This window comes from Sarcophilus harrisii, chromosome 1 (assembly GCF_902635505.1).
Source record: "Sarcophilus harrisii chromosome 1, mSarHar1.11, whole genome shotgun sequence".
Classification (NCBI taxonomy): domain Eukaryota; kingdom Metazoa; phylum Chordata; class Mammalia; order Dasyuromorphia; family Dasyuridae; genus Sarcophilus; species Sarcophilus harrisii.
The window spans coordinates 35,327,398-35,345,273 of NC_045426.1; the positions used below are offsets into that span (position 1 = coordinate 35,327,398).

Consider the following 17,876-nt stretch of genomic DNA (forward strand, 5'->3'; position numbering starts at 1 on the left):
CTAAGAAGCACCATTGAGTTCAACTCCTTATTTTACAGCTGAGAAGCCTAAGGATCAGAGGGCCACACACAGCTAAGATTTAAACCCAATTCTTCCTGACTTCATACTTATCACACTGTCTGTGACTGACTCATCAATACATAGAAGAACTAGAATTTAAACTCAACTCTCTGATTCCAAACTGGGACAGCTAGATCAGATAGTGGATAGAACATTGGACTTGAAGTCAGGAGGAGCTGAGTTCAAATGTAGACTCAGAAACTTAACATTTACTAGCTGTGTGACTCTAGGCAAGTCACTTAACCCTAATTGCCTTGCCCCCCCCCCAAAAAAAAAAGCACTACATTTAGTGTTGCCTTTCCTAGACTTTCCTAATTTTTTTTTTTTTGGAGGAAGAAAAGTAAATATATAGTGAACAGAGGAAGAGTGTAAGCAGATTGTATTTTAGATACTGTGCAGTGTTTAAATGAGTATAAGCTACTCTCTGATGCACAATCACCTTTTTAACTGCAATATTTTTCTGGTGATGCTGTTGAGGTCTAGGTTTAGGGTACCTAAATGAAATTAGGGTTTAGTTAAGGTCTAGTGGCAGATTTGGGCTACAGGGAGTCAAACAGAGCTCTCAAACATATGACCTCAAATGATAAAACCCCACAATCTGGAAACATGAGGCTCTTCATTTACTCTTCAGGGATGAGGTAATGGGAGCTGATAACAAAATCTCTTGGATTTGAAGTCTGCCCTTTTAAGCATAGATGTACCAAATTCAGGCATAAAGACTGCTTGTGGAAGGGAGTTTTAGTTTTCTGAGTTATTTTAAGTAATACTCTATGAGATTAAAACTTCATAGTTAGAAACTTTGTGATATAAGTCATGCCTTTGAAATATATCCTCTTAATAAAGTCCCATCTGTGAAATTCAGGTGGTTGTAATTTTGTGGAAGACATGGTTTTTCCTCTCCTCCTACTGTCATTCCTAAATACTTGGGCCTTGCTGTGAAAGAAAATAGGTATTGTCTATTTACAGGCCATATGGAGTCTTAGAATTTTCAAGCAAGAAAGGGAAATAGTCAATTTCTCTTCCTTAATAGGTCAATGCTGCTAGTTCACATTTCACATCTCCATAATAAAAGAAGAATAGAGGATAGAAAATGAATTGGGATGAAGTCTTATGATAGAGGGAGGAGGGATGAAATGGGCATAAATCCAATGAAAGGAAAAATGATATATGTAAATGAAATGTAAAAATGATAAATATGTAAATATATAAATGATAAATACATATAAAATGAATATATAAATGATACATATAAAATGAATATATAAATGATAAATCTAATGGTCAGACAAAAAGGAGAGAAGCGATCTCTCTCATTGCTTTGAAGAGATGGGAAATTGTGTGAATGAAACAGCATAGATAACATTAGACTTTTTTCATGTGTTGGTTAGATTTGCTCAATTGGTTCCCTCTTCCCTCTCCTTTTATTCTGTTATAAGGAATGGCTCTTGGATAGAAAGAGGAATTGAACTTGGAAATGTTGATGATATAAAAACAAAGATATAAAATAAGATACAAAAAACAAAAGATACAAATAAAATTATTTTTAAAAAATGAAATGAGAAGGGATTACTTACAGCATGAATCAATTACTACACATTTGTTGGAATCGGCCTCTTTGTCATTATCATCATTATCAGCACTGAACGTTTATTGAATGTCCATTGTTTGGGAGGCCTAGGCTTTGTATGTAATTTTTTTTTTCCCTTTAAAATTTACGAACTAAACTCAGTATGATGGATTGATCTATGATGATTCCTCTAATATTTACAGAAGAGACATTTTGACTTTATCCTTGAGTAGTTTCAGACATATGACTCCTCTTGGCATGGTACTTGATGCAGAAAGTAATATTCGCATCAGAGTCAAGTATCAAATTTCCCATCAGTCAGACCAAGCCAATTATGCTTTATGTAACTGCAGAGGCCTAGACATTGGCTACCACAACAGATTTAACCAATTAGTAAAGCCCTGAGTGCCTTCACTCAACAGTCCATCCTCCTTTGATGTTTTAGGCATCCAATTATATCACCCAGGATGCATCCTTGTTGTTTGCCATCTGTCAACCTCCAGGAAACTCTTGCCACCTTCTTCAGTAACTTCATCACCTGGCTGTCAGTCTTACTTTCCTACCTTGCTTCTGAAGTCATTTTGATGACTTTTTTCTTCATATTCCTGACCCTCTGACACTCTGATCTCTTCAGTTTCCCTGATCTGTACTTCCTCATTCCCACTCTACTTCAGCCACAAATACCCATCCATGAGTGGAACCCAGAAAGAGCTTACCATCATTAAAAACTGCCCGTATCCAAGACCTTGGATTCTGAATGAGTCTCTTCTCTAATAGGTCTCCTAATTGGTTTTTTTGCCAAATGTTCAACCTGACTTTAGTTTTCCTTCATTGTGACCTGCAGTTCTTTGATCGCGCCCCTGTTCTCTCAGGGTCTGTTCTGGCCTTAGAGTCCAAGTTAGAAGGACCCGAGAGGCAATCTCATATAAGCAAAAATCCACTCTCTGATAACTCCAGCCAGTAGTTATCTAGCCACAGCTTAAATTAACCCCCAAAGCTTCTTAGCTCATTAAAAAATGAAAGGAAAAATACTCTCTTGTAACAAATAAACATACTAGAGCAAATGAATCCACACCATGTCTGAAAATGTATGTTTCTTTATCTTGTGCTTATTATCCTGCGGACAGAAGATGAGAACAAGCTTCATCTCTGGCACTCTGAAGACACTCAGTAACCTAAATTCAGAAGTTTCTCAAATTCACTTTTCATTACAATGTTGCCCTCTTTGTATGTTCATTCTGCATTTGTTCACACCACTCTGAAGTCTTATAGAACATTAATATTCCATTATATTCATATACCACAATTTGAGGAGCCATTCTTCAAATGAATAAGAGGTAGCTAAAATATTTCTTAGTTTCTAGTTAAAGATTGTTTTTTTCTCCTTCTTAATTCCCTCCTCTAGTATTCGGAAGTTTGTTTTGAATGAATCCAAAATAATTGTATGGGGTTTTTTTAGAGACAGAAGCAAAAGCAGATAATGGAAGATAAACATTAAAAAACATGGTACAATCCACAAAGAATACTGTCAGGAATATTAAGGCTCAGAATGAGTTGAGGCTGATGGAAAAAGATAAAGATAACAAAAACTTTCTTCTTAAAAGCTGCATTAATGTCTTGATTGTTTCAGATTGAGATAAAGTTCAGCTGACATAGGCACTTCCTCACCCTTTTTCCATGTGCTGTGTGACACTGGATAAGTTACTTAACTCCATTTACCCCAGTTTCCTTATTTGAGGAATAATAAACTGAAGAAGGAAATGTCAAACCACTCCAGCATCTTTACCAAGAAAACCCCAAATGTCAATTGTTTCTGAACCTCAACAACTCACAGTACTCTTCAGATATCCCAATTATGAAAAATAGCAAGTTGTACCCTCTTCTTCCTCTTTTCTAAGTAGTATATTCCTTCTGTTTGCCCCTTCTCTTTTAATCTTCAAAACAGAAGCAATCTGCTCCCCTAAACTTCTGTTTTTCTTATTTCACTCCATCAATAGCCTTTGAAGATATTAAGATTCTGAAGAGACATCTGTTTCTTCTCCCCATTAAATGCTAATGCTATATCATTATATGGCTCTTTCTAATTACATAAATAAATTTATCTTTTAGGTTTCTCTGGCCTCTTCTGTTTGTATTTAAAAGTTCCTCCTCAGCTCTGTTTTTTTCATTAGAAGTGCTTGAAAGTTGTCCCTTCCATTAAAGGGTCATTTCCCTCTTTGTTGAATGATACTCAGCTTTGTAGGGTAAATTGTTTTTTTGTTTCAAGCCTGTTTGTTTTTGCCTTTTGGAATATTGTTATTCAGGCTCTCCTTATTTCTAGTGTTAAGTTCTCTGATCTTATATGAGCTTTACTGTGACTCCTTGGAAAGCTGGCTTTCCCCCCAACCCCCCACCCCCACCCCCGATGCTTACAGTCTTTTTTTTTTTTTTTTCCTGAAACCGAAGCTTTGGATATTTTTGGGACTTTTATTTTAGGGCTTCCTTTCAGAACTGGATCACTTCTTTCTGTCTTTGCTTCCTGGTTCTAATAAGTATGTACAATTTCAATGTAAAATTTCTTAGAATATAGTCTCCAATTTTTTTTTAATCTTAGTTTTCAGAGTGTAATGATTCATAGATTATTTTATTAATATATGAACTCCTTTGTTTTTTGTTTTTGCATTTCTAATCCCAACATTTACACATAGTAGGAACTTAATGGAGCTTTTAATTATTGACTAACCAATTCTCTATGTCCAGTTTTCCTGGTTATGTAACATTAGATGTGGAAAGAAGGTCTGGGGACAGTATTCCTTCCTCCAAAAAGGAAAATCGAATGGAAAGAAGACCAAAAGGAATCAGAGATAAGCAGGTCAATTTTGAAAGTTACATATTGAATTTTTTATATATGTAACAGGTGAATGACCAATGAGAACCTGGTCCTTTTGAGCAAAAGGAGGAGGCTCTGTCTGATGCTGTTTCTAACATAGATTTCAGGTTCTTACAGCACTCTTTGCCTCTCTTGCCACCAGGAAAGAGAGGGCTTTCTTTGGCTTTTCTGAATAAACACTCAGTTCCAGCTCAGCAGCCAGCCACAAGGCCTTTTTCTTCACCACATGCTAAGCAGACAGGAAAACAGTAATACAATATCTGCGTGTGTTCTGAAGTCCACACATGGGATTGCATAAAGCCAAGTATACTGTACATGATTAAAAGGGCTGGGCTTTCATTGGCCAGTTTCCATTATGTATATTTAAAAAGAAAGTAGACTCTGTGTGATAGTTTTATAGTTTCATGTACAAACTGCTTCTTCTGTCCTACAGTATACACAGATATGCTCATTTTATTTGTTATTTAGGTTCAGACTTTTTTTTATGGAAAAAGAACTCCTATCATAGGGCTTATTTCGCCAAGTTTCAGTAATATCTATGAAGTCAAATTTGCCTCTTTTTCTCTTATTTCTGTTTCTTCTTGCTTGTCATCCATATTCTAGGTATGCATATAGAAATAGGGTGCTATGGGGTTTTATGTTTTTTTTCTTACTCCTTTTTATACTTGCAACCTATGAATTTCTGTAAGTTTTTAAGGTTGTTCTTATTACTTTTATAGTAAATCTCTATTATATCCACTAAACTTGATAAGTCTTTCATATAACACATAGAGAAAAGAAGGTAAATATCATTTTTGTTAATGCCAGGTGGAGAAATAACTGCCCTAGTACCTATCACCAAGATGGTATTCTCTCTGTCATTCTGTTCATCTTTGATCCTGACTGGATCCTGACAACACCTGTCCATCTATAGCATTAGTCTCTCTGCTACTCCAATCCATCCTCTACTCCCCCGTGAAAATGATTTTCCTATGCCCATTGATTGGGTAGTAGCTGAACAGATTATGGTATATGAATGTAATGGAATACTGTTGTGCTGTGAGAAATGATTAGCAGGCAGATTTCAGAAAGACCTGGAGGGATTTCCATGAACTGATGCTGAGTGAGGTCAACAGAACCAGGAAAATATTGTACATAGTGACAACAACATGCCATTGTCAACTTTGATAAATGTAGCTCTTCTCGCCAATGTAGTGATCCAAGATAATTCCAAAAGACTCGTGATGGAGAATGCTATCCACATCCAGAAAAAGAGCTATGGAATCTGCTGATTAAGCCATGCATGTTATTTTTTTGTTTTTTCTTTCTTGTGGTTTTTCATTTTGTTCTCATTCTTCTTTCACAAAATGACTAAACATACTTCCGTATGTTTATAAACATATACTTGTATTACCTGAATCGGATTGCTTGCTGTCTTGGGAAGGAGGGAGAGAAAACAGAAGGAGCAGGAGAGGAATTTGGAACTCAGAATCTTATAGCAATGAATATTGAAGACTATCTTTGAATGTAATTGGAAAAAGTAAAATCTATTAAAGTGGTGGGGGGAAAGAAAATGATTTTCCTAAAGTGGTCATCTGACCTTGCCACCCGCTTACTAATAAAACTGGTAAAAACTGGTGGTTCAAAACAAAACAAAACAAAAAACTGGTGGCTCTCTATGCCTTCCAAGCCCAGACCAAAAAATCCTATGTTAGACATTTATACTTCTTCATATCCAGTGCCCCTCCCACCTTTCCAATCTTCTTGCACTTCACTCCCTTTCTAGCGATACTGTTCCACCTGAAGTTCCCCAAACATGGCACTTTCTTCCCTGCTTTGATACAGATTGTCTCTCATCCTTCCTTCTCTCCATCATCTCATCATTTTCCTAACTTCACTCTGGACTCAGTTCAGCTCTCACCTTGTATATGAAACCTCTGCTGCTCCCCTCAGCCACTAATGTTTTCCACTCTAAGACTATGTCCCATCTACTTTGCAATTTATCTCGTAGTTACTTACATTCTGTCTCCCCATTTTATGTATGGTGAAAACTTGATCACTCATCATTCATTAACATGAGCTGCATAAGATCAGAAGTGTTTTTGCCTTTCTTTATACCTTCAGAACTTAGCACAGTATCTGGCACAAAGTAAGGACTTAATAAATGCTTGTTAATTGATGGACCGAGGGGCCAACTTTTCCTCTTTCAGAAGTGTTTAGTGGTTTTTTTTTTTTCCCCTTCTCTGTGTAAAATCTCCTACCACTCATTTCCTGATATATATAAGATTCCTCTCTGCCTCTTCAGAGCTCTTCTTCCTTTATTTTCATCTTGAATCTCCTCTGTTTAAAAAAAATGCTTTTATTGTCTCCAATAAACTAGACAATGGAGAGATGGGCTTTGAAGCATCTCAACTGCCTGTTTCTAGAAAGGGGACCAGCTTGCACTGAGAGTGCACAGTAGATAACCATTGCTTGATTTTGCCAGAAAGGTAATCATTGCACATTAAGCGTGAAATTTCCTTGGTTTCTCCATATTTTCTGGAAGGAAAAGCTCCATCTCTTTGTAATTCTAATAGCTTTTCTGGCCAATTTCTTTGGAGAACTCTTCATCTCATTAACATTCTTTCTTCCCACCTAAGTGGAAGTAGGATGGGATTATTTCCTACCTATATCCCGGGTCCCATACCTGAAATACTCTCTCCTGTTGAAATCCTCTGTGTTCAAAGCCACAGTGGAGCATTCTTCACAAATCCTTCTCTGATACCTTCCCTTCACCCAGAAGAAAATCATCTCTTCCAACTCAAATTTACATAGAGCATTTTTTTCTAGATATTTTCTTGCCTTTGTTACATTTGTTCAATTATCATACTTATTTGTATCAGGATGTGCTTTTATCAAACCCTCTTCCCACCTCCCAACCCCTCTTTGCTCTTTGAGGGCAGAGACTATTAAAATGTTTTTGAAATGGCCTAATATGACTCTCTTCCCTTACATACTTCATCACCTTCATTTCTAAATACATATCTTCCTTCTTACCAGAAGATCATCCTTCATAACAAAGAATAAGAAAGAGACCCAAAAAAGCAGTCTAACAAAATTAACCAAACATTTCAATTGGGCCTACAATATACTCAATGTCTGACACCCAGAGTCCCCCAAATTCTGCTAGAAAGGAAAATGAAGGCTTTTTTTTTTTTTTTTCTTCTTCAGGGCCAAACTTGGTTACTGTTTCTGCACTTTGCCAAAATCTTTTAGGTTTCATTTTGCTTTTTTTTTCTTTTTCATGTTTTTTTCCCCTTTTGTTCTAAGTCTTCTTCACAAAATGACTATATGTGGAAATATGATTAATATGATTGTACATGTATAACCTATATCAGACTGTTTGCTGTCTTGGGGAGGAGAAAGGAAGGGAAATAGGGAATAAGAGTTGGAATTTTAAAAAATCTCATGAAGATGAATATTGAAAACTTTACATATAATTTGAAAAAATAAAATATTTAGTTAAAAAAAAACCAAGCACAATAAAAAATAGTATTTTTTTCCAATTACATATAAAGACAATTTTCAATACTCATTTTTATAAGGTTCTGAGTTACATTTTTTTTTTCTCTCCTTTCCCTTTCTCAAGAAAGCAAGCCATTTCAAAAAGCATTTATTATATACCTACTATGCCTGGGCACTGTGCTGATTGCTGCACCTAATTGCTGGGGATACAAAGAAGCAAAAAAACAGCCCCTTCATTCAAGGAATTCACAGTCTTGAGGGAGGACACAACAAGCAACTAAATATGTACAAAGAAAGGCTTAACACAGTATCTGGCATATAGTAGGTGCTTAATAAATGCTTGCTGAGTTGAACTTAATTGTACAACATTCAGTTTTCTTTTTTTTTTTTCTTCCCACATATATTAATAAATGTTTGTTCTATTTCATCGAATTGCCCTATCTGGTGCTGGTGTGTTCAACATATTGCTATACCTGAGGCTCCAAACCCAGATGTCAAGATTGAACACTTGTCTAAGAAAAGTAAATGTGGTCCTAATCAGCCATTCTGAATTACCTCTAGGAATTAAATGGAAGAGTTATTCACCTTTCATTTAACAAAAGCAAGGTGATGTCTTATCAGATATATTGTAGGACCCATTTTTGCCCTAGTCTGTACTGGCCCACATGGCCTCCAAGGGCCCCTGGAGCTATAAGATTATGTGATTGTAAAATGGCAAGATCCTAGGTTTGGAGTTAGAAAGGTCCTTGGAAGCTCTCGGTCCAACCCCCTTATTCTGCAGGTGACTCTTAGTTGGAGCAGATGCTGCTTTTCTGGTGTATGTATTTTCTTTTAAGAGTAAGACAATGTGTCCTAAATGCAAAGATAGTTACAAAGGCAATTTTACAGAGATTCAACTGGGTGGGGTTTGGGGGGAGAGCAGCTAGATGGAGCAGTGGATAAAGCATCAGCCTTGAAATTGGAAGGATGAAAGAGAAAGAGAGACAGAGATAGAGAGTGAGAGACAGAGAGAAGGGAAGGAGAGACAGACAGAGACAGACAGACAGACAGACATTCAACTGAGGAGAAAGACCTGGGCACATGTAATGTTCCTATAAGTGTAGCATATCATCCTTTAAACTATAAGCATCCATTCCCCTTGTCTCTCTCTCTCTTTTTTTTTTTTTTTTTTTTTTTTTTTTTTTTTTTTCAATTGTGGAGTTATTTTCCTCTGACTGCTTATGGACAGTCCTGACTTAAGTCTTACTTTCGGAGCTGGTTGCTTTACTAACAATAATCACTAGCATTTATCGAGCACTTTAAGATTTTTGTGTGGCACTTTGGCATACAAAGCTCCATGAGGTATTATCATTCCCATTTTACAGATGAGGGGACTGAGGCCAAGAGAGGTTTAGTGGCTTGTTCAGAGTTCCCCGATTAGGAAGGATCTAGAATGTGATTTGAACTCAGGGCATTCTAGACTCCAGTTATGCACCTACAATCTTATTTACTGGCCAGTTGTAAAGCATCACATTTATACACGAGCAAGCTCTTTAAAGGTAGCAGCTGTATTTCCTGTATTGTCTTTGTCTATCCAGTTCACTGCCTTGCACATAGTAGGTTCCACATAGTAGGTATCAGATCATAGATTGGAATGGATGAAGAAATTTAGCTCATTGATCGAAAGGGAGCAATTAAAAGGGAGCTAGAAGACAAGAAGAAAGAGTCTGTGTGTAGAGTCAATTATTCACCTTAATAATTCAGTGTTTTTTGCACTAATGGGCTGGAAAGTAAATACCACTTCACATAAATGCCGTATTTCATTATTTATAATCTCTAGAAATTGAGGTTTAATTAACTCTAACGCCTGAGACTTTTTAAGCTATTAAGAAAATGTTACATCTCCAGCAGCCGGGAAAACAAGTAATGGCAATTTTTCAGATAATCTGGAATTCCTCGATTTCTTTTTTCAAAGTTGGGAGGGGCCCTTAACCTTTATTTTGAAATTGAGTACTGGTGGGGAGGGGAAGGTGTGCCTGAGGTCCCATAATGATTTAGGAGCAGAACCCAGATTCTCCCTCAAAAGCACCCTTTGCCATTTCGTCATGCTGAATGTTAGTTTCCATCCCAAATAGAATTTTTGTTTGGGGTTCTTGTGAGCAGAGGGCTTGAATCAGAGTAGATATAATTTGTTGCTTTCTTTTGGATCTGTCTAAAAGCAAGTCTTTCTTGTTTCCAAAGTCTACTCCATAGATAGCTCTGTAAGTGGAATGGGAAAGAAAGCTAGTATTGAGTCCTTGTAGATGCTATTATCTTTTCTCTTTAATCTGTTAGTTTCCTGAAGGATTTCTCCTTGGTACTTATAATGGTATTCTTCAAATCCCTAGTTTACTTCAAAGCTTACCTCAAATGCCATCTCCTACATGAGCCTCTTCCTGCTCACCCCAGATGCTAGTCTCTCCTCCCTTCAGATTGTCTTATATTTATTTCACACGGATTTTGTATAATATATCCCTACTGTCCCTCTGATCTTCCTACGCTAAGTCAGTGATTCTCAAACTTTTTGGCCTCGGGACCCCTTAAACATCATTGAGGACCCCCAAGAGCTTTTGTTTATGTGGGTTATATCTGTTGATATTTATAATATCATATAATATATATAATAATATATAATTTAAATATAATACTTATAATAGGGCAGCTAGATAGTACAGTGATAGAGCACCAGACCTGAGTTTAAATCCAGGCTCACTTACTAGCTATGTGAAACTAGGCAAGTCACCCAAGCCCAGTTGCCTCACCAAAAATAAATAAATAAAATAAAATGAGATATTTATCATCTTCAGAATTAAAATATCCTAGTATTACTTTTTAAAGAGCTTTTATCTCATAGACACCTAGAAAGGGTCTTGGATATCCCCAGTGGTCCCTAGACCAACGTTGAGAACCATTATTTTAATCAACTCTGTAAGAACTATAAGTTACAGAGAAAGTGCCACCGTACAGTGGTAGGGGAACATTTCTTCACCTGAAACTTCCCTACACCTGGGAAATCACAGTTCTATCCCTTGTTCTTCCTTTTAAGAAATGCTTACCTATGTGAATGTCATCTTCTCCAATAGAATGAGCTTAAAGGTAGGGAAGATTTCATTTATGTTTCTGTTTACAGAACACATTTAATAAAAGTTTAACTGGTTTTTGTGGTAAATTAAATGAACTTGTTTCAAAATTTCTGCTTTTTGCAATCACAGGATTATAGAATCTGTAGGAGGGTGGGACCTTTCTCTTATAATCAACAATTTCCACTGAGTTCACTGATATATTTGAAATGTTATTGAGTGTGAGAGCAGGAGCTCTGAGTTCTAGTCTTGCCTCTGCCTCTGAGAGTCTGCACAGAAGAATCTTTTAATCCCTAGGTCTCCGTTTCTTTACTTTCTTTTTTCTTTTTTAACATGTAAAGAGTGACAGGGTATGAGGGCGAGTCCTGATCATTTAAGAGAAGAGAGCGACGGGCTGAAGGATTTCTTTGTCAGGCAATAGACAAAGGAATGCATTACCCAGCAACATCCAAGGCCTTGAACTCCATTTCTTTTCTCCAGATGTGTTCCAGATGTCTTCTGACTTTGTTCCCATGTGAACCAATAGAATTCAGTAAGATCCATAGGGTTTTGTGATGTTATATCTTGGTCGCACACTTCTCAGTATTTGTTTTTTAGAAACAGTAGTACTTTTTGAACAGGAGGTTGCCTTAGGATCATGAATTTGCAGCCAAAAGTGACCTTGGAGATTAAGTCCAACACCAACATTTGTGTAGATAAGAAAACAAGGACCCAGTGAGAATAAATGGTCTGGACTGGAGTCACATAGCTGGTATCTGAGGCAGGCTTTGGTCCAGCACTCCATACATGATACCACCTCAGACTGGAATTGAGTCTACCACTATATACCTTAACATTTTTACTTCCTTCCATTTGGCAAAGGTTCGTTTCAGGGGGATAATTAGATCTGTAAGCACAGTGTTAAAATGTCCAGTTTTTGGTTACCCACATCCTTGAGTAGCCAGAATTAGCAAGACAAAAACTTTTAAAAGGTCTTTACGAAGATCTGCAGCTATAATAAGGAATTCAAGGGCTGGGCTGAGCTGAGCAGAGCCAGCATGGGTAGGGAGCCTTGAGCTGGGCTGAACTGCCCCAGGAAAATTTGGGGGGAAATTCTGGGGCAGCTGCTGCCAGCTGTGAAAATATCTAGTCTTTCGGGAGCGAAAGGAAGAAGCTTCTGCCTTTTGAAGGGAAGATTTGGGGTTATTGGTTTCCTGCATTTCTTTACCTTGGCAGGAAGGAAGCCCTGAACATGGGGTTGGGGACCACAGAAGCAGCTGCAGAGCAGTTATAAATTCCTTCCAAGCCACTGGAGCTGGTGACAGGGTGGATCAATATCTGAGGAAAGAGGAGGAGGAGAAATGAAGAGGAGGGGGGAGGAAGAGGGAAGAGGAGGAAGAAAGGAGGAGGAGAAAGAAGAGGAGGGGAAAACAAGAGGAGGAAGAAGAGGAGGGAAAACAAGAAGCAAGGGCCCTTGCTAGTTCTCTCTATACTACATTGTTTTTTTCTAGTACATAGTAGGTGTTTTGTGAATGCTTGTTACACTGACTTTAATTTAATTACAAAGTGACATCGGAAAGATTTGTGCTTTGAATTGTTAACACCCCAGATGCTGCTCTTAGGGGTTGGTATTAACACTGGAGCAAAAAGCAGAGAGTGTGAAATTTAAATTCGTGATTTCCATTTAGAATCCTCTTTGTTGTTGGCTCTGTGTGTGCAGAAATGCTCTTTCTTGGAGTTATATAAAAACAAATAGCAAAAGCAATGACATCTGGCACAAGGCCATGGAGCTTCATAACTTGCCTTTGATCCAGTCTTTCTGTAAGTGTGTATTATTATATTATAAGCTTCTTTCTAGGCAGTCACTCCGGGTAGTCTTGATTCAGCAACTGGCATGGCTCCACCTGCTAGCAGTCAGTTAATAAATGCTTTATGGGGATACTCATAATAGGCACTTGGAAATGGCATAAGAAGGTACGGATGATTCACCAGTGATGTCTCTGGTCAGTGTTTTCAGAGTAAGAGTCCCTCATCCTCTGAATGGGAATCGCTGTAAAAAATGCCTTTGCTTGCATATTTCTCAAGAGTCCTAATTCAATCCAGGCTTGAGGGGATTAATGAATGGCACCTCAGAGAGTGGAGGCCTGGCAGGAAGGGAGGAGGCCTGTGGCCTTCTTGCTCAGGGTCTGCCCCTGCCCCTGTTCTTATAGCTAGCAGTATTTCATGGTGGGAATGGAAAGAAAGAATAAATGGGAGATTTTTATGGGAGGGACTTGTTTAGGAATTGGATTGTGACAGTACTAGTTGAAGAAGACATCTTCTCTTTGCAAAGGAGTTCTACAAGCCATAGGGGGATAAACCAGGTTGTAAAGTGTTGTTCTGTTGTTTTAGTCTGACTCCTTGTGACACCATTTTGTGTCTTCTGGCAGACATACTGGAGTGGCTTGCCATTTCCCTCTCCAGCTTTTATAAAATGAGGAAACTGAGCAAACGGGGTCAAATGGCATATAGCCAGTAAGTGTCTGAGGCCAGATTTGAACTCAGGAAGATGAATCTTTCTGACTCCGAGCCTGGCGCTCTGTCCATTGCACCACCTAACTGCCCTATAAAGTGTCAAAGACATTGTTTTTTTGTGTCCCCAAGATTGGAACTTTTTAACTTTGAGTAACAATGTGCCACAATGGTGGACCCGGATCAGAGGAGCAGACTGGATGTGTGAGAAGGGGAAAGGAAGGTTTGCTGGAGTTCTAGTAGAATGGATTAGGGTCCTCTCTAGGATCACCCAAGTCAAGAAGAAGAGTTAAAAGCGAGCGAAGGAATGGGATTTGCGGTCCACGTGTCTGGAGCAAGAGATAGAATAAAGCTTGTGTGATTCCCGAGGCTACAAAAATTCTAGTTTCCTTGTATTGTTATCAGATCTAGTTGGTAAGGGGGAAATCTGTGTCTTTTAGTGGGAAGTAAGTATCTACTGAATTGAATCGCTCAGTTTTGGAGGATGTTGTAGTGGGACCAACAATGGACTGGATTGGTTAGAGCTGGAGAGGATCTCAGATCCAACTCCTTCACTTTACAGATGGGAAACTGAGACCCTGAGATATGAAGCAGCTTATCCAGGCACACATGTCCAGTGAGTAAGTATATGAGGCAGGATTTGAACCCAAGTCCTTTGCTCTATACATCATACCATGCTGTCCAGGAATAAGGAGGTCTCTTGTTCAAATGGTTTTTCTGCCACTTGCAGGAGGACGTGATCTTGGATAATACATCTGAACCTGAGTTTCCTCATCTGGAGAATAAGGAAAATGGACTAGGTATTCTCTAAAATCCCACATGACTCTGAACGTGTCCAATCCTAGTTCATCACATATTGTGGCAATAGGGGGACTAGAAAGCATGGGTGTGAGAAGCCTTTTAATAGATATATCTTTAAGCTGTGGTGATTGCTTATATATGGAGGAAAAGGCAGAGAGTGAAACACAGAGAGAGAGACAGAGACAGATGAGAAATACAGAGAGACGGATGAAAGACAGAGATAAGAGACACAGAGACAGAGACAGAAGACAGAGATAAGAGACACAAAGACAGAGACACAGAGAGACAGATGAAAGACAGAAATAAGAGACAGAGACAGATGAGAGACAGACAGATACACATACACACAAAGACAGAGAGACAGATGAAAGACAGAGATAAGAGACAGAGACAGATGAGAGACAGACAGATACACATACACACAAAGACAGAGACACAGAGAGACAGATGAAAGACAGAGATAAGAGACACATAGAGACAGAGACAAATGAAAGACAGAGACAGACACATACACACAAAGACAGAGACACACAGAGAAAGAGACACAGAGACAGAAATATGGGAGAGAGACATTTATACACACAGAGAGAGACAAAGATGAGAGAGCAATTGACAGACAATGAGAGACAAAGACACAGAGAGAAATATATACACAGAGAGATCAGAGACAGGGGAGAGAGACAGACAGAGAGAATTAGAAACATCCTCTGAGTCTTATCTAATAAAGAAAAAATTGTAAAAAAAAAAAAATTAAATGGTCAAAAGAATGAAGTAAATAGATTTCTTCCCAAAGTCTATAGATCTGGTGGGGGGTGGGGGGGGGGGGGGGGACTTCAGCTTTCAAAGCCAGATTCTCTGCCATCATTAAATAGCACTAGCCAGTAATATTAGCCAGCTAAGTTTGCCTCTAATAGAAGAATGGGAAAGGTGCCCACTTCTGTGATCTAAAGTTTCACCATCCATTGTGCCTGCACAAGACAGATTCATTACCTGAAGCCTGAGACGGGTGGTGTAATGTGAGAGGTAGACGGAGGGGGGCTGCTCTGTCCCTAGGGGCTGTTATTCCTCCTGGCCCCTCTTGGGTTTTAAAGGTGTTTGTCACCGGACACCAAGATAGGCGGTAATCCCTGGCTCGTATGTGGCTGAAAGGCTAGGGAACAGCTGAAGCAGGCCAATTGGCTTCTAATTCTGACCCAAGGGAAGTAAATGGCATGGCTTTCCCAAGCACATGCAGGGCTATGGAAACCCCAGGTTAATTGCAGGGGAGCTTGCAGCAGCTGGCATAGGAGATGGGAAGGGCATGAGGAGGGAGTAGTGGAATGGATTTGCCAAGGCCCCAAACGAAGCAGAAATGGATCCAGTGCCATAGCTCTGTGTCTAGAAGTAAGTCATTTGGCCTCTCTGACAGAAACCTCAGTTTCCTTATCTGTAAAATGGAAACAACAGCTGTCAAGGTTGTGAGAACTAGATGAGAACTTGTCTACAAAAGCTTTGGGAGTTTTAAATAAATGCCAGCTGTTATTATCAATTGATTATTGTGATAGAGAAGTGGGTGAGGGTGAAACCTTTAGGAAGAGACAACTGTTGGGATCTGGGGAAGAGGAGTCAGTTTGCCACAGTTGCCACAGAGGGTTAATTTTTAGGTGCACTGTGAGAGAAATGTGGTCTCAAAAAGAGATGGGATGAATGTAATGCTAATTCTCAGAGTGACTTAGTGCCTGGAGTTTCTGAGCAGGCTTTTCTTGTACCAGTTACAGTCTGAGATAATCAAATTGCAAAGCTTGCCAAATGACCCCACCCAGCTCTTCGACTCGTGTGATTGTGAAGGAAGCCAGGAGCAAGCCCTCTATTAGCTGAATAAGTAACATGCCAATTTGCCTGTGCACTTTTGGAAAGCAGGTGGGAAGGAGGCATCCAATTCTCAAATTAATTTCAGTTGTCTCAAAGTGCCCCTTCCTGACCTCTTCCACTCTCTTGAAAACTCTTCTCAGCAGTCAACGATTTGGAGAATTGGCTCCCTCTCCTCGTTTGGAACGGATCTTTTATGGGGAGGAAATGTCTGTTGGGCGATTCTGGCCTCCCTGGCGGTGTTCTCGGGCCAGTAGCCACTGGCTACTCAGCCAGTACCTGATACCTTGGGGTTGCAGATCACCCAGGGGGTGCCTGATACTCAGACTCAGTACCTGATACCTTGGGGTTGCAGATCACCCAGAGGCTCTCTCTGCCTCTCCCCACGTTTCTCCCCACGTTCAACTTAATACTCATCAGTTCACCGAACCTGCAGCGAGACACAGCCAGTGTCCGGTTTGCGTGCACCAGGGCTCGGGGCTCTCACCAGGCTTAGAGATCCAAATGTTTTGTCCTCACCTCCTCCCATTCTCTCTGACTTGCACATTCTCCTTTTATGCTGTGGTCATGCATTCCACTCTTAAAATAAAAACATCCAGATGGGAGGTGGGAGATATCGTATTGCTCATATTATGTGGGAAAGTTGCGAAGGGTCCTCCTCCCAACTTCTTGTTGGGGTTGCGCCCAAATCAGATTTCCATGGCTTGTGGAAATAGAAGCCTCTTCAGCCATCAGGAAGACAGGATCAGTTGTTAAAAATCAGCTGTGACATTTCAAAATAGGCTGGATTAAGTTTGGAGCTGTAGTGTACTAGCCGGCCCTTAGTGGAGGCAGAAACAGTTCAGACACCCTCAACAGTCCGATATCTACCTTATACATATACAGGGTATACATACTGGGATGGATACTAAATACACACACATATACAATGTATACATATAAACACACATGGATATAATATATAAATACAGGCAGAATATATACATTATATATAAATATTGTTATTTAATCCGATTCTTTCTGGCCACATAAGCCATATTATGCCAGTACTGTCCGTGTGGTTTTCTTGGCAAAGATACTGGAGTAGTTGGCCATTTCCTTTTCCAGTGGGTTAAAGCCCCCAGAAGTTAAATGATTTGCCCAGTTAGTGTCGGAGGCAGAATTTGAATCAGGTTTTCCTGGCTCCAAGCCTAAAGCTCTAGCCACGGAACTACCCAGCTGCCTCAGACATATAATATATACATATATATTATAAAATTATATATATATATAATATACACTTATCTATATTATACATCCACACACATATATGCATGTATATATTATACACATATACATAGTATGTGCATGTTTATGTATATATTATATATGTGAATTTATATAGGAAATTCTATCTTATATGAAAGTCCATCTCTTGTAACTGTTCCCTTGTCCAAAAGAGTCTTCTCATCCCCACTTCTTAGAATCTCTTAACTTCATTGAAATCACAGCCCAAGGGGCAGCTGGGTGGTGCATTGGATAGAGCACCAGCCCTGAAATCAGGAGGACTTGAGTTCAAATCTGATCTCAGACACTTAACACACTCCGGCTGTGTGACCCTGGGCAAGTCACTTAATCCTGATTGCCTCAGAAAAAAAAAAAGATATCTCAGCCCAAGTGT

The 17,876-nt window shown here is 39.1% G+C and overlaps 1 protein-coding gene across 1 annotated transcript in view; it reads left to right on the top strand.

Moving 5' to 3' along the window:
- GXYLT2 (glucoside xylosyltransferase 2) overlaps positions 1 to 17,876 on the top strand; it is a 74,205-nt gene that overhangs the window by 7,680 nt on the left and 48,649 nt on the right. The window lies entirely within an intron of this gene.